The sequence below is a fragment of the Sinohyriopsis cumingii genome, chromosome 11, assembly GCF_028554795.1.
Source record: "Sinohyriopsis cumingii isolate HCF-2022 chromosome 11, ASM2855479v2, whole genome shotgun sequence".
NCBI classification, from domain to species: domain Eukaryota; kingdom Metazoa; phylum Mollusca; class Bivalvia; order Unionida; family Unionidae; genus Sinohyriopsis; species Sinohyriopsis cumingii.
The window spans coordinates 25,899,599-25,924,581 of record NC_142971.1 but is presented as its reverse complement, the minus strand read 5'-3'; positions in this window follow the sequence as shown (position 1 = coordinate 25,924,581).

Sequence of the window (24,983 nt, the reverse complement as noted above, 5' to 3'; positions counted from 1 at the left end):
GAAAAGAAGACGTTGTCTCCGGAGAAGTTCAAGTTGCCTTTTATTTTTAATTCAGATTAGGAAAGACGCTCCTTAAATCGTTTGGAATTCCACAAAGTATTTGAACATAGTAGGCAGGAATAACACAAACAAAAGCTCTCGGCAAATGGGTAGTTGGACTATATCTGACGATTTATATAATTTAGCAGCAACCAACCATCTTATAGCATTCAGATGTCACTAGTAAAAAAAAAGTCTTAATTCTTTTCAGATGCTACTGCTGAAAGAGTGTGCATGTCGATTGAATTCTTCGTTGCGTTTATTTTACATCTTTGCAAACTTTCTGTAAATGCGTTTTGTCAGCTCCAGAGCCAAACAACGAATGTTCTCTTCTAAAGGATGGCATAAGCACTGTGTAGACCATACAGCTTCTTCCATGTAAGCCGAGATTTGCTGCCCACACCAGAACTGAAACAGTTGAATTTATCTGCGTCTCCAAGGTAGAGAGATCCAGCTCGAATAATTGTTTGATTTACGGTCCATCCAGATTGCACTTTGGACAATTTGAATCGAGTTTCAAAGGGTAAATAGCCAGGCATAATAACTGTGGTTCGCACTTCTTGGAGTGACACCTTTATCTTTTACTGAAGGGAATCACCGGGTACACTTCCTTTTTATACTAAAATTTTGTCTCCACTGATGGTCGGTACGTACGAAACAGAAAAATCGAAACAGTACTGTCAATGTCTTCAACGATTAAAAGCCATAAACAACAACAGGCAATATATATTCTTCTTTCACTGGCTCATTTTAATGACGTGCTGCTGGTATCTGCAGTAGTTTGCATAGACGTAGTTGAGATCCGTAGAGTGGTTCATTCATGTCATCATAGTTACCACGTGAAATCTAAAGACGCAATGTACACGATAATACAGGGACATCGCTTTCACTGGTAAAACGACAAGGTACATGCACAATATCATTTTCCATGGTGGTCGTATTAATACAGACGCAGTCATGCCGTGCTGCATCGATTATATCACATCGATGTGACCACAGTGCACATCATCACATTCAAATTGATCACTGAATATGAGCCCCATGCTTGATTGTTGTGGTGAAGCTTTATGTCTTTTTAGCCTGGCTCTGGTATTCATAAGCTAATGGTAGTCTTCCTTTTTTGTACTGGAACTCAACCTACCCGTACAGTAAAAGGTTGTTGTATGGAATCAAGTACCAGATTCAAAATATGTTTTTAACGACGATTTCGTGATTTTGTAACCATACAATTGTATGGTTCAGACAAAGTTTCTATCCTCTCTGGAATGGAAATCTTCTTAGAGCACGAAACAGTTCACTACTACACTCGGATCGATAATTCAATGTGAATCCTTTGACTTTGCAGTTGGTATGCATTTCTTTCCATCGGTATCGGTATTGGTAAAGTAATATTTTGGACCGCCGCTAGCAAAACACGATCTTCTATTTGAGGTGCTCGTCCATCCATGCATATTGACAATCCCATTCGATGGGGTGAGTTCTATCGAGATGGATGTAGAAACATAATTGGCAAGGGTGTGGTAAGAATTTGTTTTTGATCGGCCTTTGTATTGACCGACGTCGTTGTGTTCTCTTTGAATTTCGTTGTTCCCTGTAGGACATCAACAATATTTGAACACACAAGGATATAAATCGAGCACATATCGTTGTATTTGACGTTATCTTCCTGAGACCCGAGCATGTCGTAGCATTCGCTCCACCTACAAATAGTGTCCCGTGAATCCAGAGGTTCGACGTTCACCACGGCTTTACTTCCAGCAATGTGTCCAAACTCAGGTTTTTTCTTGAAACGTCGATTAGACTAGTGCTCAACATTTCTCTCATTCGATATTATTGTTGTTCGTGGATGGAAGCTTTTCTCGTTCAATTGTTCCGTGTTGTACTGTGACACGGACCTTTTCATCAGTCGTTAAGAGTAACATGATTGGCATTTGCGAAACATGCATCCATGAAATTCGTAGAGGAATTTTGGGTCGTTTAAATCGGAACTATCCACCAAATGACTTTGAATGATCTTTTTGTCCCGTCTCTGGTATGCTGCACCCATGTGTCTTCCCTTATGTACAATGTATCAACTCAGAGCTTTGGCAGAGTATCCACCGCTGATGAAATGGGGGGTGGGGCTTTGAGATTGTACGATGGCTATTCTGTTCTCAGACATGAATGTACTGCGGTACGCTAAATTGTTCACAGCATTGACGTAAAATGTCGTTATCAGATCGGCAATGTTTAAACATTTCTTCCTGAAAGTCAAATGGGCTGGAAGCGTGTGGATATTGTTGAGATCTTAATAGTGAATATCCGGAAAGTGCGAGATAACAGCGTTTTGATTGGATTTCGCTTTTGAAAAGTATCATTCCAAACGTTTTAGGCTAACGAACTCCATTGCACGACCACATCACCCATGCATTTGTCATACCTTCACGTTGATGATTTCGGCACCGTTCATAATGACTTTGGGGCATCTGGTACCATGTTCTTGAAGAAGACATTTTCCGTCTTATCCGAGATTTTGTGAGCCGTCATCATAGGAAAGCGATCACAGTCTCCGTAACGTTGGATAACCTCGTCGCTCCTGGTGTGGTCGATGCCGTGTAAGACCCATTAGGCTGGGTTCTCGAGAGATTTTTGCATGTTGGGAATGGAGTGTATAGAACTGGGTTTCATTTTTGGCGACTTATTGTATGATGACATCTACGATCTATTCTCCCATTCATTGTTTCATCCCACCGTCGGCTGTATCAACACACCCTTTGATAAACGTGACAGACACGCCGCTGCCTCTTATTCCAAAAATGTGATTGACCTAAGCAAGGTGAACTCAGTAATGGCAAATATATGTCTAAATGCTTGAAAAGTTAAAAATGGCTACATGACCATCAAAAGAAAAAAACTCTCCCAAGCTCCAAATTCACCTGTTGTGCCGAAGGAGAATACTGGGGAAACAGGAATCACTCGTGGTCGGAATCATATCTAGGTAGCATATATCAAAGGCAAGTGAAGGAAACTCCGGCTTGTAACAACAAATCAAACAGCTGAAAAAGGCGATGAACAATATGATAATGGTTATAAAATCCCTATAGTATTTTCTGCCAATATTAAGAAAACTACACCAGGACGAAGATCCAACTGAATCGATTCGGGACCCATGACGCCCTTCAAATGTAACAAAAATGTCAGCTGGCTGGTTACAAATATTTGATAATCCAGACGGCCTCCCTAACCAAGCAACAAGATTGTGACCGCAGACTAAAACATGCATATCCGAATAGCTCAGCAGCAAAAACCAAATTAGACAATATAATGCACTATGTTGTACCATATGAACAATGAATGAGAAGAAACATTCCTGGGACAGATGCCAAGGCGTCTTCAACTAAAACTTAAACATAATGTTTTGCATCACGTCTGCGTGATTGGAAATTGCAATCGCAAACAAGCACCATCGTCTATAAGAAAATTTACATAACCAAGTGGCAAAGTCAACAACAAGTAAGACTTAAAACAAGCCCCCACAAATAGCTATATCAAAGCAACATAATGATTACATTTAAAAAATATTTCTCCGTAAAAAGTATTTGCCACGAACACATCCACAGGTCAAACTTTGTTATGTATTTAATGACTTATTTATTAAGATTATGTCCTTTCATCATTGTCAGATTTGTTTCGCTGAGCCTCTGAGGAAACTGTAATACTTACAAAGGGTCCCCCAAGTTATTTCAACATTATTTTCGTTTGTTTATAATGAACTTGAATGATCATCTCATTTTGACAGACTCATCTTCTGTGAATTACGTTTATTCCCGCTATTGGTTAGGACTGTGAATCCGCATTGTATGATGCAGATTGTTCGGATTGCCTTGATGGAAGTTTGTAAGTAAATGTCTGTTTGTATTGACATTTCTGCATGCATCTTATGTGGTTATTACTTTTGTTTACAACCAGTTGACATGGGATCTAAATGAAAAACTAAAGAAATTTGAGTGTATCAATTTTATTCTATAAACCGGGTATTTACCCATTTTGTTGAAATCCGTAATGAATATTCAAACTAATTTTAAAGCTGAACGAGTATTGAAACTTCTTGGTCTTGACATCGTAGATATCAAATGTATATATAGTTATGAAATAAAGTTGCAATCTCTCTTCTGTCTGTTTGGTTTGAAGAGCATAATGCAGCTCTTATTTTCATTGATTTTAAAATTATATTTTGCCGAGTATAATTGAGCGATATCAAGCATTGCATGCAAATGAGCACTGATATTCGTTGTATGAGTGACATCATCAGCCGACGCAAACTTCTCAGCAGAAATTAAAGATAGGTTATTCCTAACTTGGAATTTTCTAACAACTTTAAAATTTCGTTATTATATACCAGTTATGGAAGCGTGGATAGCACTCTGCCTTGTCGGACACCTTGTCTAATTGGTAACGGTTCTAATTTAATGCCATTCGCGAAACAATGCTATAGATATTAGCTTCTACGGATCTGCAATTACAGTGTAGTTTGCCAGAAATTCCTGATATGGAAATATTTATGAAAAGACCCTCGTGCCATACAGTGACAACCGCCTTTCTTATTTACAGAAATGCGACATAGACTTTGACTCTAATTTTCGGCTAGCGAAGGTAGCTTGATGTAAATTGCACGATGCCGTTCTACCGCTGGATCCCTTTTGAGAGTCCAGCTCTTGAGCGTTAGGGACAATGAATAAAGTCTAACCTATATACATTTTTAAAATAGTTTATGCAAAACAGGCAGTAAAAAGACAGCTCTGAAGTGATCATGGTCATTTTTACACTTTCTTCGAAATTTGAAATTGGTACAATTATGCCAACCTTCAAGGCAAGTGGTATATAACAATGTTTTGAAGTCTGTCCTCATCTTTTGGACCCAAGCGTTTACTTCTTCTCGCCCGAGAGATAGATTTCGCGAAAGTTGCGATAAAGCACTTGTGTGTGATTCGCAGTTGGGATGGGAGACAATGGAGTTTGAAACACTTTTTGTGTGTCGTTTTCTTCTTCCGTTCATGAGGCTGCATCTGTCTTCGGGTCACTTAGGGCTTTTGGCTTTTAATCGTCGCCTTTAAATCTCTTTTCGTCGATTTATCTGTTTCGTGTAAAGCTTTCTGGTAAAAAGTTCAAGACATTGACAGTACCGTTTCGATTTTTCTGTTTCTGACAAATGTGTGCGTCTAATCAATCAACGAATTTCAATCTTGTGGCAACTGTGACATCTCGTTGGGAGTAGGATTTCGAGGTATATCAGGTATCTGTTGATAGCACCAATGATGGAATTCCATCCATCCTTTAAAAGGTACTAACGACAGCTTTTGTCCTTGCAAGGTACACGTATTATGCCTTCATATGAAGGGGGTCTTCTTCTATCTTCTCATATCTCATAGAAGTTGCTAAGCATATGATCTGTACAAAAGAACAACATTATAATCTTTTCTTTTGACTGACGTATATTTTCTTTTTGACTATTGGTAAAAGAACGCTCAGATGTTTTCGCAAGAATTCTTGCTGTAGCTTGGACAAAACTACCGTTCCTTTCAAGACAATGAAACAACATTCATACACGACTTCACGCAATGATTTCTTAGGGCGAGTTGATTGGATTTCGTAAGAACCGACAACACATCCCTAAACGAGGAGGTTGCCCTTTCTTTGTACCCTTTTGGGGTGTTTTGTGATTGAGCGGTTGGCACTTCTTGGGGTGACATCTTTATCTTTCACTGACGGGAATCTCCAGGTCCACTTCCTTTTTATATTGAAATTTTGTCTCCACTGATGGTCGGTACGTCGTAGGAGCTGGATGTCGGGCATCACTCGACGTTGAGGTTTTCTCAACGGACTAAATCTTGACAGTTCTAAGTTTGGAACACTCCCGTTATGTCTTCGCCTTCGGTCTTGCGTGATGGCACTTTCTTTTATCGGCAGAAACTGCAGCCAGAAAAGAAGACGTTGTCTCCGGAGAAGTTCAAGTTGCCTTTTATTTTTAATTCAGATTAGGAAAGACGCTCCTTAAATCGTTTGGAATTCCACAAAGTATTTGAACATAGTAGGCAGGAATAACACAAACAAAAGCTCTCGGCAAATGGGTAGTTGGACTATATCTGACGATTTATATAATTTAGCAGCAACCAACCATCTTATAGCATTCAGATGTCACTAGTAAAAAAAAAGTCTTAATTCTTTTCAGATGCTACTGCTGAAAGAGTGTGCATGTCGATTGAATTCTTCGTTGCGTTTATTTTACATCTTTGCAAACTTTCTGTAAATGCGTTTTGTCAGCTCCAGAGCCAAACAACGAATGTTCTCTTCTAAAGGATGGCATAAGCACTGTGTAGACCATACAGCTTCTTCCATGTAAGCCGAGATTTGCTGCCCACACCAGAACTGAAACAGTTGAATTTATCTGCGTCTCCAAGGTAGAGAGATCCAGCTCGAATAATTGTTTGATTTACGGTCCATCCAGATTGCACTTTGGACAATTTGAATCGAGTTTCAAAGGGTAAATAGCCAGGCATAATAACTGTGGTTCGCACTTCTTGGAGTGACACCTTTATCTTTTACTGAAGGGAATCACCGGGTACACTTCCTTTTTATACTAAAATTTTGTCTCCACTGATGGTCGGTACGTACGAAACAGAAAAATCGAAACAGTACTGTCAATGTCTTCAACGATTAAAAGCCATAAACAACAACAGGCAATATATATTCTTCTTTCACTGGCTCATTTTAATGACGTGCTGCTGGTATCTGCAGTAGTTTGCATAGACGTAGTTGAGATCCGTAGAGTGGTTCATTCATGTCATCATAGTTACCACGTGAAATCTAAAGACGCAATGTACACGATAATACAGGGACATCGCTTTCACTGGTAAAACGACAAGGTACATGCACAATATCATTTTCCATGGTGGTCGTATTAATACAGACGCAGTCATGCCGTGCTGCATCGATTATATCACATCGATGTGACCACAGTGCACATCATCACATTCAAATTGATCACTGAATATGAGCCCCATGCTTGATTGTTGTGGTGAAGCTTTATGTCTTTTTAGCCTGGCTCTGGTATTCATAAGCTAATGGTAGTCTTCCTTTTTTGTACTGGAACTCAACCTACCCGTACAGTAAAAGGTTGTTGTATGGAATCAAGTACCAGATTCAAAATATGTTTTTAACGACGATTTCGTGATTTTGTAACCATACAATTGTATGGTTCAGACAAAGTTTCTATCCTCTCTGGAATGGAAATCTTCTTAGAGCACGAAACAGTTCACTACTACACTCGGATCGATAATTCAATGTGAATCCTTTGACTTTGCAGTTGGTATGCATTTCTTTCCATCGGTATCGGTATTGGTAAAGTAATATTTTGGACCGCCGCTAGCAAAACACGATCTTCTATTTGAGGTGCTCGTCCATCCATGCATATTGACAATCCCATTCGATGGGGTGAGTTCTATCGAGATGGATGTAGAAACATAATTGGCAAGGGTGTGGTAAGAATTTGTTTTTGATCGGCCTTTGTATTGACCGACGTCGTTGTGTTCTCTTTGAATTTCGTTGTTCCCTGTAGGACATCAACAATATTTGAACACACAAGGATATAAATCGAGCACATATCGTTGTATTTGACGTTATCTTCCTGAGACCCGAGCATGTCGTAGCATTCGCTCCACCTACAAATAGTGTCCCGTGAATCCAGAGGTTCGACGTTCACCACGGCTTTACTTCCAGCAATGTGTCCAAACTCAGGTTTTTTCTTGAAACGTCGATTAGACTAGTGCTCAACATTTCTCTCATTCGATATTATTGTTGTTCGTGGATGGAAGCTTTTCTCGTTCAATTGTTCCGTGTTGTACTGTGACACGGACCTTTTCATCAGTCGTTAAGAGTAACATGATTGGCATTTGCGAAACATGCATCCATGAAATTCGTAGAGGAATTTTGGGTCGTTTAAATCGGAACTATCCACCAAATGACTTTGAATGATCTTTTTGTCCCGTCTCTGGTATGCTGCACCCATGTGTCTTCCCTTATGTACAATGTATCAACTCAGAGCTTTGGCAGAGTATCCACCGCTGATGAAATGGGGGGTGGGGCTTTGAGATTGTACGATGGCTATTCTGTTCTCAGACATGAATGTACTGCGGTACGCTAAATTGTTCACAGCATTGACGTAAAATGTCGTTATCAGATCGGCAATGTTTAAACATTTCTTCCTGAAAGTCAAATGGGCTGGAAGCGTGTGGATATTGTTGAGATCTTAATAGTGAATATCCGGAAAGTGCGAGATAACAGCGTTTTGATTGGATTTCGCTTTTGAAAAGTATCATTCCAAACGTTTTAGGCTAACGAACTCCATTGCACGACCACATCACCCATGCATTTGTCATACCTTCACGTTGATGATTTCGGCACCGTTCATAATGACTTTGGGGCATCTGGTACCATGTTCTTGAAGAAGACATTTTCCGTCTTATCCGAGATTTTGTGAGCCGTCATCATAGGAAAGCGATCACAGTCTCCGTAACGTTGGATAACCTCGTCGCTCCTGGTGTGGTCGATGCCGTGTAAGACCCATTAGGCTGGGTTCTCGAGAGATTTTTGCATGTTGGGAATGGAGTGTATAGAACTGGGTTTCATTTTTGGCGACTTATTGTATGATGACATCTACGATCTATTCTCCCATACATTGTTTCATCCCACCGTCGGCTGTATCAACACACCCTTTGATAAACGTGACAGACACGCCGCTGCCTCTTATTCCAAAAATGTGATTGACCTAAGCAAGGTGAACTCAGTAATGGCAAATATATGTCTAAATGCTTGAAAAGTTAAAAATGGCTACATGACCATCAAAAGAAAAAAACTCTCCCAAGCTCCAAATTCACCTGTTGTGCCGAAGGAGAATACTGGGGAAACAGGAATCACTCGTGGTCGGAATCATATCTAGGTAGCATATATCAAAGGCAAGTGAAGGAAACTCCGGCTTGTAACAACAAATCAAACAGCTGAAAAAGGCGATGAACAATATGATAATGGTTATAAAATCCCTATAGTATTTTCTGCCAATATTAAGAAAACTACACCAGGACGAAGATCCAACTGAATCGATTCGGGACCTATGACGCCCTTCAAATGTAACAAAAATGTCAGCTGGCTGGTTACAAATATTTGATAATCCAGACGGCCTCCCTAACCAAGCAACAAGATTGTGACCGCAGACTAAAACATGCATATCCGAATAGCTCAGCAGCAAAAACCAAATTAGACAATATAATGCACTATGTTGTACCATATGAACAATGAATGAGAAGAAACATTCCTGGGACAGATGCCAAGGCGTCTTCAACTAAAACTTAAACATAATGTTTTGCATCACGTCTGCGTGATTGGAAATTGCAATCGCAAACAAGCACCATCGTCTATAAGAAAATTTACATAACCAAGTGGCAAAGTCAACAACAAGTAAGACTTAAAACAAGCCCCCACAAATAGCTATATCAAAGCAACATAATGATTACATTTAAAAAATATTTCTCCGTAAAAAGTATTTGCCACGAACACATCCACAGGTCAAACTTTGTTATGTATTTAATGACTTATTTATTAAGATTATGTCCTTTTATCATTGTCAGATTTGTTTCGCTGAGCCTCTGAGGAAACTGTAATACTTACAAAGGGTCCCCCAAGTTATTTCAACATTATTTTCGTTTGTTTATAATGAACTTGAATGATCATCTCATTTTGACAGACTCATCTTCTGTGAATTACGTTTATTCCCGCTATTGGTTAGGACTGTGAATCCGCATTGTATGATGCAGATTGTTCGGATTGCCTTGATGGAAGTTTGTAAGTAAATGTCTGTTTGTATTGACATTTCTGCATGCATCTTATGTGGTTATTACTTTTGTTTACAACCAGTTGACATGGGATCTAAATGAAAAACTAAAGAAATTTGAGTGTATCAATTTTATTCTATAAACCGGGTATTTACCCATTTTGTTGAAATCCGTAATGAATATTCAAACTAATTTTAAAGCTGAACGAGTATTGAAACTTCTTGGTCTTGACATCGTAGATATCAAATGTATATATAGTTATGAAATAAAGTTGCAATCTCTCTTCTATCTGTTTGGTTTGAAGAGCATAATGCAGCTCTTATTTTCATTGATTTTAAAATTATATTTTGCCGAGTATAATTGAGCGATATCAAGCATTGCATGCAAATGAGCACTGATATTCGTTGTATGAGTGACATCATCAGCCGACGCAAACTTCTCAGCAGAAATTAAAGATAGGTTATTCCTAACTTGGAATTTTCTAACAACTTTAAAATTTCGTTATTATATACCAGTTATGGAAGCGTGGATAGCACTCTGCCTTGTCGGACACCTTGTCTAATTGGTAACGGTTCTAATTTAATGCCATTCGCGAAACAATGCTATAGATATTAGCTTCTACGGATCTGCAATTACAGTGTAGTTTGCCAGAAATTCCTGATATGGAAATATTTATGAAAAGACCCTCGTGCCATACAGTGACAACCGCCTTTCTTATTTACAGAAATGCGACATAGACTTTGACTCTAATTTTCGGCTAGCGAAGGTAGCTTGATGTAAATTGCACGATGCCGTTCTACCGCTGGATCCCTTTTGAGAGTCCAGCTCTTGAGCGTTAGGGACAATGAATAAAGTCTAACCTATATACATTTTTAAAATAGTTTATGCAAAACAGGCAGTAAAAAGACAGCTCTGAAGTGATCATGGTCATTTTTACACTTTCTTCGAAATTTGAAATTGGTACAATTATGCCAACCTTCAAGGCAAGTGGTATATAACAAAGTTTTGAAGTCTGTCCTCATCTTTTGGACCCAAGCGTTTACTTCTTCTCGCCCGAGAGATAGATTTCGCGAAAGTTGCGATAAAGCACTTGTGTGTGATTCGCAGTTGGGATGGGAGACAATGGAGTTTGAAACACTTTTTGTGTGTCGTTTTCTTCTTCCGTTCATGAGGCTGCATCTGTCTTCGGGTCACTTAGGGCTTTTGGCTTTTAATCGTCGCCTTTAAATCTCTTTTCGTCGATTTATCTGTTTCGTGTAAAGCTTTCTGGTAAAAAGTTCAAGACATTGACAGTACCGTTTCGATTTTTCTGTTTCTGACAAATGTGTGCGTCTAATCAATCAACGAATTTCAATCTTGTGGCAACTGTGACATCTCGTTGGGAGTAGGATTTCGAGGTATATCAGGTATCTGTTGATAGCACCAATGATGGAATTCCATCCATCCTTTAAAAGGTACTAACGACAGCTTTTGTCCTTGCAAGGTACACGTATTATGCCTTCATATGAAGGGGGTCTTCTTCTATCTTCTCATATCTCATAGAAGTTGCTAAGCATATGATCTGTACAAAAGAACAACATTATAATCTTTTCTTTTGACTGACGTATATTTTCTTTTTGACTATTGGTAAAAGAACGCTCAGATGTTTTCGCAAGAATTCTTGCTGTAGCTTGGACAAAACTACCGTTCCTTTCAAGACAATGAAACAACATTCATACACGACTTCACGCAATGATTTCTTAGGGCGAGTTGATTGGATTTCGTAAGAACCGACAACACATCCCTAAACGAGGAGGTTGCCCTTTCTTTGTACCCTTTTGGGGTGTTTTGTGATTGAGCGGTTGGCACTTCTTGGGGTGACATCTTTATCTTTCACTGACGGGAATCTCCAGGTCCACTTCCTTTTTATATTGAAATTTTGTCTCCACTGATGGTCGGTACGTCGTAGGAGCTGGATGTCGGGCATCACTCGACGTTGAGGTTTTCTCAACGGACTAAATCTTGACAGTTCTAAGTTTGGAACACTCCCGTTATGTCTTCGCCTTCGGTCTTGCGTGATGGCACTTTCTTTTATCGGCAGAAACTGCAGCCAGAAAAGAAGACGTTGTCTCCGGAGAAGTTCAAGTTGCCTTTTATTTTTAATTCAGATTAGGAAAGACGCTCCTTAAATCGTTTGGAATTCCACAAAGTATTTGAACATAGTAGGCAGGAATAACACAAACAAAAGCTCTCGGCAAATGGGTAGTTGGACTATATCTGACGATTTATATAATTTAGCAGCAACCAACCATCTTATAGCATTCAGATGTCACTAGTAAAAAAAAAGTCTTAATTCTTTTCAGATGCTACTGCTGAAAGAGTGTGCATGTCGATTGAATTCTTCGTTGCGTTTATTTTACATCTTTGCAAACTTTCTGTAAATGCGTTTTGTCAGCTCCAGAGCCAAACAACGAATGTTCTCTTCTAAAGGATGGCATAAGCACTGTGTAGACCATACAGCTTCTTCCATGTAAGCCGAGATTTGCTGCCCACACCAGAACTGAAACAGTTGAATTTATCTGCGTCTCCAAGGTAGAGAGATCCAGCTCGAATAATTGTTTGATTTACGGTCCATCCAGATTGCACTTTGGACAATTTGAATCGAGTTTCAAAGGGTAAATAGCCAGGCATAATAACTGTGGTTCGCACTTCTTGGAGTGACACCTTTATCTTTTACTGAAGGGAATCACCGGGTACACTTCCTTTTTATACTAAAATTTTGTCTCCACTGATGGTCGGTACGTACGAAACAGAAAAATCGAAACAGTACTGTCAATGTCTTCAACGATTAAAAGCCATAAACAACAACAGGCAATATATATTCTTCTTTCACTGGCTCATTTTAATGACGTGCTGCTGGTATCTGCAGTAGTTTGCATAGACGTAGTTGAGATCCGTAGAGTGGTTCATTCATGTCATCATAGTTACCACGTGAAATCTAAAGACGCAATGTACACGATAATACAGGGACATCGCTTTCACTGGTAAAACGACAAGGTACATGCACAATATCATTTTCCATGGTGGTCGTATTAATACAGACGCAGTCATGCCGTGCTGCATCGATTATATCACATCGATGTGACCACAGTGCACATCATCACATTCAAATTGATCACTGAATATGAGCCCCATGCTTGATTGTTGTGGTGAAGCTTTATGTCTTTTTAGCCTGGCTCTGGTATTCATAAGCTAATGGTAGTCTTCCTTTTTTGTACTGGAACTCAACCTACCCGTACAGTAAAAGGTTGTTGTATGGAATCAAGTACCAGATTCAAAATATGTTTTTAACGACGATTTCGTGATTTTGTAACCATACAATTGTATGGTTCAGACAAAGTTTCTATCCTCTCTGGAATGGAAATCTTCTTAGAGCACGAAACAGTTCACTACTACACTCGGATCGATAATTCAATGTGAATCCTTTGACTTTGCAGTTGGTATGCATTTCTTTCCATCGGTATCGGTATTGGTAAAGTAATATTTTGGACCGCCGCTAGCAAAACACGATCTTCTATTTGAGGTGCTCGTCCATCCATGCATATTGACAATCCCATTCGATGGGGTGAGTTCTATCGAGATGGATGTAGAAACATAATTGGCAAGGGTGTGGTAAGAATTTGTTTTTGATCGGCCTTTGTATTGACCGACGTCGTTGTGTTCTCTTTGAATTTCGTTGTTCCCTGTAGGACATCAACAATATTTGAACACACAAGGATATAAATCGAGCACATATCGTTGTATTTGACGTTATCTTCCTGAGACCCGAGCATGTCGTAGCATTCGCTCCACCTACAAATAGTGTCCCGTGAATCCAGAGGTTCGACGTTCACCACGGCTTTACTTCCAGCAATGTGTCCAAACTCAGGTTTTTTCTTGAAACGTCGATTAGACTAGTGCTCAACATTTCTCTCATTCGATATTATTGTTGTTCGTGGATGGAAGCTTTTCTCGTTCAATTGTTCCGTGTTGTACTGTGACACGGACCTTTTCATCAGTCGTTAAGAGTAACATGATTGGCATTTGCGAAACATGCATCCATGAAATTCGTAGAGGAATTTTGGGTCGTTTAAATCGGAACTATCCACCAAATGACTTTGAATGATCTTTTTGTCCCGTCTCTGGTATGCTGCACCCATGTGTCTTCCCTTATGTACAATGTATCAACTCAGAGCTTTGGCAGAGTATCCACCGCTGATGAAATGGGGGGTGGGGCTTTGAGATTGTACGATGGCTATTCTGTTCTCAGACATGAATGTACTGCGGTACGCTAAATTGTTCACAGCATTGACGTAAAATGTCGTTATCAGATCGGCAATGTTTAAACATTTCTTCCTGAAAGTCAAATGGGCTGGAAGCGTGTGGATATTGTTGAGATCTTAATAGTGAATATCCGGAAAGTGCGAGATAACAGCGTTTTGATTGGATTTCGCTTTTGAAAAGTATCATTCCAAACGTTTTAGGCTAACGAACTCCATTGCACGACCACATCACCCATGCATTTGTCATACCTTCACGTTGATGATTTCGGCACCGTTCATAATGACTTTGGGGCATCTGGTACCATGTTCTTGAAGAAGACATTTTCCGTCTTATCCGAGATTTTGTGAGCCGTCATCATAGGAAAGCGATCACAGTCTCCGTAACGTTGGATAACCTCGTCGCTCCTGGTGTGGTCGATGCCGTGTAAGACCCATTAGGCTGGGTTCTCGAGAGATTTTTGCATGTTGGGAATGGAGTGTATAGAACTGGGTTTCATTTTTGGCGACTTATTGTATGATGACATCTACGATCTATTCTCCCATACATTGTTTCATCCCACCGTCGGCTGTATCAACACACCCTTTGATAAACGTGACAGACACGCCGCTGCCTCTTATTCCAAAAATGTGATTGACCTAAGCAAGGTGAACTCAGTAATGGCAAATATATGTCTAAATGCTTGAAAAGTTAAAAATGGCTACATGACCATCAAAAGAAAAAAACTCTCCCAAGCTCCAAATTCACCTGTTGTGCCGAAGGAGAATACTGGGGAAACAGGAATCACTCGTGGTCGGAATCATATCTAGGTAGCATATATCAAAGGCAAGTGAAGGAAACTCCGGCTTGTAACAACAAATCAAACAGCTGAAAAAGGCGATGAACAATATGATAATGGTTATAAAATCCCTATAGTATTTTCTGCCAATATTAAGAAAACTACACCAGGACGAAGATCCAACTGAATCGATTCGGGACCCATGACGCCCTTCAAATGTAACAAAAATGTCAGCTGGCTGGTTACAAATATTTGATAATCCAGACGGCCTCCCTAACCAAGCAACAAGATTGTGACCGCAGACTAAAACATGCATATCCGAATAGCTCAGCAGCAAAAACCAAATTAGACAATATAATGCACTATGTTGTACCATATGAACAATGAATGAGAAGAAACATTCCTGGGACAGATGCCAAGGCGTCTTCAACTAAAACTTAAACATAATGTTTTGCATCACGTCTGCGTGATTGGAAATTGCAATCGCAAACAAGCACCATCGTCTATAAGAAAATTTACATAACCAAGTGGCAAAGTCAACAACAAGTAAGACTTAAAACAAGCCCCCACAAATAGCTATATCAAAGCAACATAATGATTACATTTAAAAAATATTTCTCCGTAAAAAGTATTTGCCACGAACACATCCACAGGTCAAACTTTGTTATGTATTTAATGACTTATTTATTAAGATTATGTCCTTTCATCATTGTCAGATTTGTTTCGCTGAGCCTCTGAGGAAACTGTAATACTTACAAAGGGTCCCCCAAGTTATTTCAACATTATTTTCGTTTGTTTATAATGAACTTGAATGATCATCTCATTTTGACAGACTCATCTTCTGTGAATTACGTTTATTCCCGCTATTGGTTAGGACTGTGAATCCGCATTGTATGATGCAGATTGTTCGGATTGCCTTGATGGAAGTTTGTAAGTAAATGTCTGTTTGTATTGACATTTCTGCATGCATCTTATGTGGTTATTACTTTTGTTTACAACCAGTTGACATGGGATCTAAATGAAAAACTAAAGAAATTTGAGTGTATCAATTTTATTCTATAAACCGGGTATTTACCCATTTTGTTGAAATCCGTAATGAATATTCAAACTAATTTTAAAGCTGAACGAGTATTGAAACTTCTTGGTCTTGACATCGTAGATATCAAATGTATATATAGTTATGAAATAAAGTTGCAATCTCTCTTCTGTCTGTTTGGTTTGAAGAGCATAATGCAGCTCTTATTTTCATTGATTTTAAAATTATATTTTGCCGAGTATAATTGAGCGATATCAAGCATTGCATGCAAATGAGCACTGATATTCGTTGTATGAGTGACATCATCAGCCGACGCAAACTTCTCAGCAGAAATTAAAGATAGGTTATTCCTAACTTGGAATTTTCTAACAACTTTAAAATTTCGTTATTATATACCAGTTATGGAAGCGTGGATAGCACTCTGCCTTGTCGGACACCTTGTCTAATTGGTAACGGTTCTAATTTAATGCCATTCGCGAAACAATGCTATAGATATTAGCTTCTACGGATCTGCAATTACAGTGTAGTTTGCCAGAAATTCCTGATATGGAAATATTTATGAAAAGACCCTCGTGCCATACAGTGACAACCGCCTTTCTTATTTACAGAAATGCGACATAGACTTTGACTCTAATTTTCGGCTAGCGAAGGTAGCTTGATGTAAATTGCACGATGCCGTTCTACCGCTGGATCCCTTTTGAGAGTCCAGCTCTTGAGCGTTAGGGACAATGAATAAAGTCTAACCTATATACATTTTTAAAATAGTTTATGCAAAACAGGCAGTAAAAAGACAGCTCTGAAGTGATCATGGTCATTTTTACACTTTCTTCGAAATTTGAAATTGGTACAATTATGCCAACCTTCAAGGCAAGTGGTATATAACAATGTTTTGAAGTCTGTCCTCATCTTTTGGACCCAAGCGTTTACTTCTTCTCGCCCGCGAGATAGATTTCGCGAAAGTTGCGATAAAGCACTTGTGTGTGATTCGCAGTTGGGATGGGAGACAATGGAGTTTGAAACACTTTTTGTGTGTCGTTTTCTTCTTCCGTTCATGAGGCTGCATCTGTCTTCGGGTCACTTAGGGCTTTTGGCTTTTAATCGTCGCCTTTAAATCTCTTTTCGTCGATTTATCTGTTTCGTGTAAAGCTTTCTGGTAAAAAGTTCAAGACATTGACAGTACCGTTTCGATTTTTCTGTTTCTGACAAATGTGTGCGTCTAATCAATCAACGAATTTCAATCTTGTGGCAACTGTGACATCTCGTTGGGAGTAGGATTTCGAGGTATATCAGGTATCTGTTGATAGCACCAATGATGGAATTCCATCCATCCTTTAAAAGGTACTAACGACAGCTTTTGTCCTTGCAAGGTACACGTATTATGCCTTCATATGAAGGGGGTCTTCTTCTATCTTCTCATATCTCATAGAAGTTGCTAAGCATATGATCTGTACAAAAGAACAACATTATAATCTTTTCTTTTGACTGACGTATATTTTCTTTTTGACTATTGGTAAAAGAACGCTCAGATGTTTTCGCAAGAATTCTTGCTGTAGCTTGGACAAAACTACCGTTCCTTTCAAGACAATGAAACAACATTCATACACGACTTCACGCAATGATTTCTTAGGGCGAGTTGATTGGATTTCGTAAGAACCGACAACACATCCCTAAACGAGGAGGTTGCCCTTTCTTTGTACCCTTTTGGGGTGTTTTGTGATTGAGCGGTTGGCACTTCTTGGGGTGACATCTTTATCTTTCACTGACGGGAATCTCCAGGTCCACTTCCTTTTTATATTGAAATTTTGTCTCCACTGATGGTCGGTACGTCGTAGGAGCTGGATGTCGGGCATCACTCGACGTTGAGGTTTTCTCAACGGACTAAATCTTGACAGTTCTAAGTTTGGAACACTCCCGTTATGTCTTCGCCTTCGGTCTTGCGTGATGGCACTTTCTTTTATCGGCAGAAACTGCAGCCAGAAAAGAAGACGTTGTCTCCGGAGAAGTTCAAGTTGCCTTTTATTTTTAATTCAGATTAGGAAAGACGCTCCTTAAATCGTTTGGAATTCCACAAAGTATTTGAACATAGTAGGCAGGAATAACACAAACAAAAGCTCTCGGCAAATGGGTAGTTGGACTATATCTGACGATTTATATAATTTAGCAGCAACCAACCATCTTATAGCATTCAGATGTCACTAGTAAAAAAAAAGTCTTAATTCTTTTCAGATGCTACTGCTGAAAGAGTGTGCATGTCGATTGAATTCTTCGTTGCGTTTATTTTACATCTTTGCAAACTTTCTGTAAATGCGTTTTGTCAGCTCCAGAGCCAAACAACGAATGTTCTCTTCTAAAGGATGGCATAAGCACTGTGTAGACCATACAGCTTCTTCCATGTAAGCCGAGATTTGCTGCCCACACCAGAACTGAAACAGTTGAATTTATCTGCGTCTCCAAGGTAGAGAGATCCAGCTCGAATAATTGTTTGATTTACGGTCCATCCAGATTGCACTTTGGACAATTTGAATCGAGTTTCAAAGGGTAAATAGCCAGGCATAATAACTGTGGTTCGCACTTCTTGGAGTGACACCTTTATCTTTTACTGAAGGGAATCACCGGGTACACTTCCTTTTTATACTAAAATTTTGTCTCCACTGATGGTCGGTACGTACGAAACAGAAAAATCGAAACAGTACTGTCAATGTCTTCAACGATTAAAAGCCATAAACAACAACAGGCAATATATATTCTTCTTTCACTGGCTCATTTTAATGACGTGCTGCTGGTATCTGCAGTAGTTTGCATAGACGTAGTTGAGATCCGTAGAGTGGTTCATTCATGTCATCATAGTTACCACGTGAAATCTAAAGACGCAATGTACACGATAATACAGGGACATCGCTTTCACTGGTAAAACGACAAGGTACATGCACAATATCATTTTCCATGGTGGTCGTATTAATACAGACGCAGTCATGCCGTGCTGCATCGATTATATCACATCGATGTGACCACAGTGCACATCATCACATTCAAATTGATCACTGAATATGAGCCCCATGCTTGATTGTTGTGGTGAAGCTTTATGTCTTTTTAGCCTGGCTCTGGTATTCATAAGCTAATGGTAGTCTTCCTTTTTTGTACTGGAACTCAACCTACCCGTACAGTAAAAGGTTGTTGTATGGAATCAAGTACCAGATTCAAAATATGTTTTTAACGACGATTTCGTGATTTTGTAACCATACAATTGTATGGTTCAGACAAAGTTTCTATCCTCTCTGGAATGGAAATCTTCTTAGAGCACGAAACAGTTCACTACTACACTCGGATCGATAATTCAATGTGAATCCTTTGACTTTGCAGTTGGTATGCATTTCTTTCCATCGGTATCGGTATTGGTAAAGTAATATTTTGGACCGCCGCTAGCAAAACACGATCTTCTATTTGAGGTGCTCGTCCATCCATGCATATTGACAATCCCATTCGATGGGGTGAGTTCTATCGAGATGGATGTAGAAACATAATTGGCAAGGGTGTGGTAAGAATTTGTTTTTGATCGGCCTTTGTATTGACCGACGTCGTTGTGTTCTCTTTGAATTTCGTTGTTCCCTGTAGGACATCAACAATATTTGAACACACAAGGATATAAATCGAGCACATATCGTTGTATTTGACGTTATCTTCCTGAGACCCGAGCATGTCGTAGCATTCGCTCCACCTACAAATAGTGTCCCGTGAATCCAGAGGTTCGACGTTCACCACGGCTTTACTTCCAGCAATGTGTCCAAACTCAGGTTTTTTCTTGAAACGTCGATTAGACTAGTGCTCAACATTTCTCTCATTCGATATTATTGTTGTTCGTGGATGGAAGCTTTTCTCGTTCAATTGTTCCGTGTTGTACTGTGACACGGACCTTTTCATCAGTCGTTAAGAGTAACATGATTGGCATTTGCGAAACATGCATCCATGAAATTCGTAGAGGAATTTTGGGTCGTTTAAATCGGAACTATCCACCAAATGACTTTGAATGATCTTTTTGTCCCGTCTCTGGTATGCTGCACCCATGTGTCTTCCCTTATGTACAATGTATCAACTCAGAGCTTTGGCAGAGTATCCACCGCTGATGAAATGGGGGGTGGGGCTTTGAGATTGTACGATGGCTATTCTGTTCTCAGACATGAATGTACTGCGGTACGCTAAATTGTTCACAGCATTGACGTAAAATGTCGTTATCAGATCGGCAATGTTTAAACATTTCTTCCTGAAAGTCAAATGGGCTGGAAGCGTGTGGATATTGTTGAGATCTTAATAGTGAATATCCGGAAAGTGCGAGATAACAGCGTTTTGATTGGATTTCGCTTTTGAAAAGTATCATTCCAAACGTTTTAGGCTAACGAACTCCATTGCACGACCACATCACCCATGCATTTGTCATACCTTCACGTTGATGATTTCGGCACCGTTCATAATGACTTTGGGGCATCTGGTACCATGTTCTTGAAGAAGACATTTTCCGTCTTATCCGAGATTTTGTGAGCCGTCATCATAGGAAAGCGATCACAGTCTCCGTAACGTTGGATAACCTCGTCGCTCCTGGTGTGGTCGATGCCGTGTAAGACCCATTAGGCTGGGTTCTCGAGAGATTTTTGCATGTTGGGAATGGAGTGTATAGAACTGGGTTTCATTTTTGGCGACTTATTGTATGATGACATCTACGATCTATTCTCCCATACATTGTTTCATCCCACCGTCGGCTGTATCAACACACCCTTTGATAAACGTGACAGACACGCCGCTGCCTCTTATTCCAAAAATGTGATTGACCTAAGCAAGGTGAACTCAGTAATGGCAAATATATGTCTAAATGCTTGAAAAGTTAAAAATGGCTACATGACCATCAAAAGAAAAAAACTCTCCCAAGCTCCAAATTCACCTGTTGTGCCGAAGGAGAATACTGGGGAAACAGGAATCACTCGTGGTCGGAATCATATCTAGGTAGCATATATCAAAGGCAAGTGAAGGAAACTCCGGCTTGTAACAACAAATCAAACAGCTGAAAAAGGCGATGAACAATATGATAATGGTTATAAAATCCCTATAGTATTTTCTGCCAATATTAAGAAAACTACACCAGGACGAAGATCCAACTGAATCGATTCGGGACCTATGACGCCCTTCAAATGTAACAAAAATGTCAGCTGGCTGGTTACAAATATTTGATAATCCAGACGGCCTCCCTAACCAAGCAACAAGATTGTGACCGCAGACTAAAACATGCATATCCGAATAGCTCAGCAGCAAAAACCAAATTAGACAATATAATGCACTATGTTGTACCATATGAACAATGAATGAGAAGAAACATTCCTGGGACAGATGCCAAGGCGTCTTCAACTAAAACTTAAACATAATGTTTTGCATCACGTCTGCGTGATTGGAAATTGCAATCGCAAACAAGCACCATCGTCTATAAGAAAATTTACATAACCAAGTGGCAAAGTCAACAACAAGTAAGACTTAAAACAAGCCCCCACAAATAGCTATATCAAAGCAACATAATGATTACATTTAAAAAATATTTCTCCGTAAAAAGTATTTGCCACGAACACATCCACAGGTCAAACTTTGTTATGTATTTAATGACTTATTTATTAAGATTATGTCCTTTTATCATTGTCAGATTTGTTTCGCTGAGCCTCTGAGGAAACTGTAATACTTACAAAGGGTCCCCCAAGTTATTTCAACATTATTTTCGTTTGTTTATAATGAACTTGAATGATCATCTCATTTTGACAGACTCATCTTCTGTGAATTACGTTTATTCCCGCTATTGGTTAGGACTGTGAATCCGCATTGTATGATGCAGATTGTTCGGATTGCCTTGATGGAAGTTTGTAAGTAAATGTCTGTTTGTATTGACATTTCTGCATGCATCTTATGTGGTTATTACTTTTGTTTACAACCAGTTGACATGGGATCTAAATGAAAAACTAAAGAAATTTGAGTGTATCAATTTTATTCTATAAACCGGGTATTTACCCATTTTGTTGAAATCCGTAATGAATATTCAAACTAATTTTAAAGCTGAACGAGTATTGAAACTTCTTGGTCTTGACATCGTAGATATCAAATGTATATATAGTTATGAAATAAAGTTGCAATCTCTCTTCTATCTGTTTGGTTTGAAGAGCATAATGCAGCTCTTATTTTCATTGATTTTAAAATTATATTTTGCCGAGTATAATTGAGCGATATCAAGCATTGCATGCAAATGAGCACTGATATTCGTTGTATGAGTGACATCATCAGCCGACGCAAACTTCTCAGCAGAAATTAAAGATAGGTTATTCCTAACTTGGAATTTTCTAACAACTTTAAAATTTCGTTATTATATACCAGTTATGGAAGCGTGGATAGCACTCTGCCTTGTCGGACACCTTGTCTAATTGGTAACGGTTCTAATTTAATGCCATTCGCGAAACAATGCTATAGATATTAGCTTCTACGGATCTGCAATTACAGTGTAGTTTGCCAGAAATTCCTGATATGGAAATATTTATGAAAAGACCCTCGTGCCATACAGTGACAACCGCCTTTCTTATTTACAGAAATGCGACATAGACTTTGACTCTAATTTTCGGCTAGCGAAGGTAGCTTGATGTAAATTGCACGATGCCGTTCTACCGCTGGATCCCTTTTGAGAGTCCAGCTCTTGAGCGTTAGGGACAATGAATAAAGTCTAACCTATATACATTTTTAAAATAGTTTATGCAAAACAGGCAGTAAAAAGACAGCTCTGAAGTGATCATGGTCATTTTTACACTTTCTTCGAAATTTGAAATTGGTACAATTATGCCAACCTTCAAGGCAAGTGGTATATAACAATGTTTTGAAGTCTGTCCTCATCTTTTGGACCCAAGCGTTTACTTCTTCTCGCCCGAGAGATAGATTTCGCGAAAGTTGCGATAAAGCACTTGTGTGTGATTCGCAGTTGGGATGGGAGACAATGGAGTTTGAAACACTTTTTGTGTGTCGTTTTCTTCTTCCGTTCATGAGGCTGCATCTGTCTTCGGGTCACTTAGGGCTTTTGGCTTTTAATCGTCGCCTTTAAATCTCTTTTCGTCGATTTATCTGTTTCGTGTAAAGCTTTCTGGTAAAAAGTTCAAGACATTGACAGTACCGTTTCGATTTTTCTGTTTCTGACAAATGTGTGCGTCTAATCAATCAACGAATTTCAATCTTGTGGCAACTGTGACATCTCGTTGGGAGTAGGATTTCGAGGTATATCAGGTATCTGTTGATAGCACCAATGATGGAATTCCATCCATCCTTTAAAAGGTACTAACGACAGCTTTTGTCCTTGCAAGGTACACGTATTATGCCTTCATATGAAGGGGGTCTTCTTCTATCTTCTCATATCTCATAGAAGTTGCTAAGCATATGATCTGTACAAAAGAACAACATTATAATCTTTTCTTTTGACTGACGTATATTTTCTTTTTGACTATTGGTAAAAGAACGCTCAGATGTTTTCGCAAGAATTCTTGCTGTAGCTTGGACAAAACTACCGTTCCTTTCAAGACAATGAAACAACATTCATACACGACTTCACGCAATGATTTCTTAGGGCGAGTTGATTGGATTTCGTAAGAACCGACAACACATCCCTAAACGAGGAGGTTGCCCTTTCTTTGTACCCTTTTGGGGTGTTTTGTGATTGAGCGGTTGGCACTTCTTGGGGTGACATCTTTATCTTTCACTGACGGGAATCTCCAGGTCCACTTCCTTTTTATATTGAAATTTTGTCTCCACTGATGGTCGGTACGTCGTAGGAGCTGGATGTCGGGCATCACTCGACGTTGAGGTTTTCTCAACGGACTAAATCTTGACAGTTCTAAGTTTGGAACACTCCCGTTATGTCTTCGCCTTCGGTCTTGCGTGATGGCACTTTCTTTTATCGGCAGAAACTGCAGCCAGAAAAGAAGACGTTGTCTCCGGAGAAGTTCAAGTTGCCTTTTATTTTTAATTCAGATTAGGAAAGACGCTCCTTAAATCGTTTGGAATTCCACAAAGTATTTGAACATAGTAGGCAGGAATAACACAAACAAAAGCTCTCGGCAAATGGGTAGTTGGACTATATCTGACGATTTATATAATTTAGCAGCAACCAACCATCTTATAGCATTCAGATGTCACTAGTAAAAAAAAAGTCTTAATTCTTTTCAGATGCTACTGCTGAAAGAGTGTGCATGTCGATTGAATTCTTCGTTGCGTTTATTTTACATCTTTGCAAACTTTCTGTAAATGCGTTTTGTCAGCTCCAGAGCCAAACAACGAATGTTCTCTTCTAAAGGATGGCATAAGCACTGTGTAGACCATACAGCTTCTTCCATGTAAGCCGAGATTTGCTGCCCACACCAGAACTGAAACAGTTGAATTTATCTGCGTCTCCAAGGTAGAGAGATCCAGCTCGAATAATTGTTTGATTTACGGTCCATCCAGATTGCACTTTGGACAATTTGAATCGAGTTTCAAAGGGTAAATAGCCAGGCATAATAACTGTGGTTCGCACTTCTTGGAGTGACACCTTTATCTTTTACTGAAGGGAATCACCGGGTACACTTCCTTTTTATACTAAAATTTTGTCTCCACTGATGGTCGGTACGTACGAAACAGAAAAATCGAAACAGTACTGTCAATGTCTTCAACGATTAAAAGCCATAAACAACAACAGGCAATATATATTCTTCTTTCACTGGCTCATTTTAATGACGTGCTGCTGGTATCTGCAGTAGTTTGCATAGACGTAGTTGAGATCCGTAGAGTGGTTCATTCATGTCATCATAGTTACCACGTGAAATCTAAAGACGCAATGTACACGATAATACAGGGACATCGCTTTCACTGGTAAAACGACAAGGTACATGCACAATATCATTTTCCATGGTGGTCGTATTAATACAGACGCAGT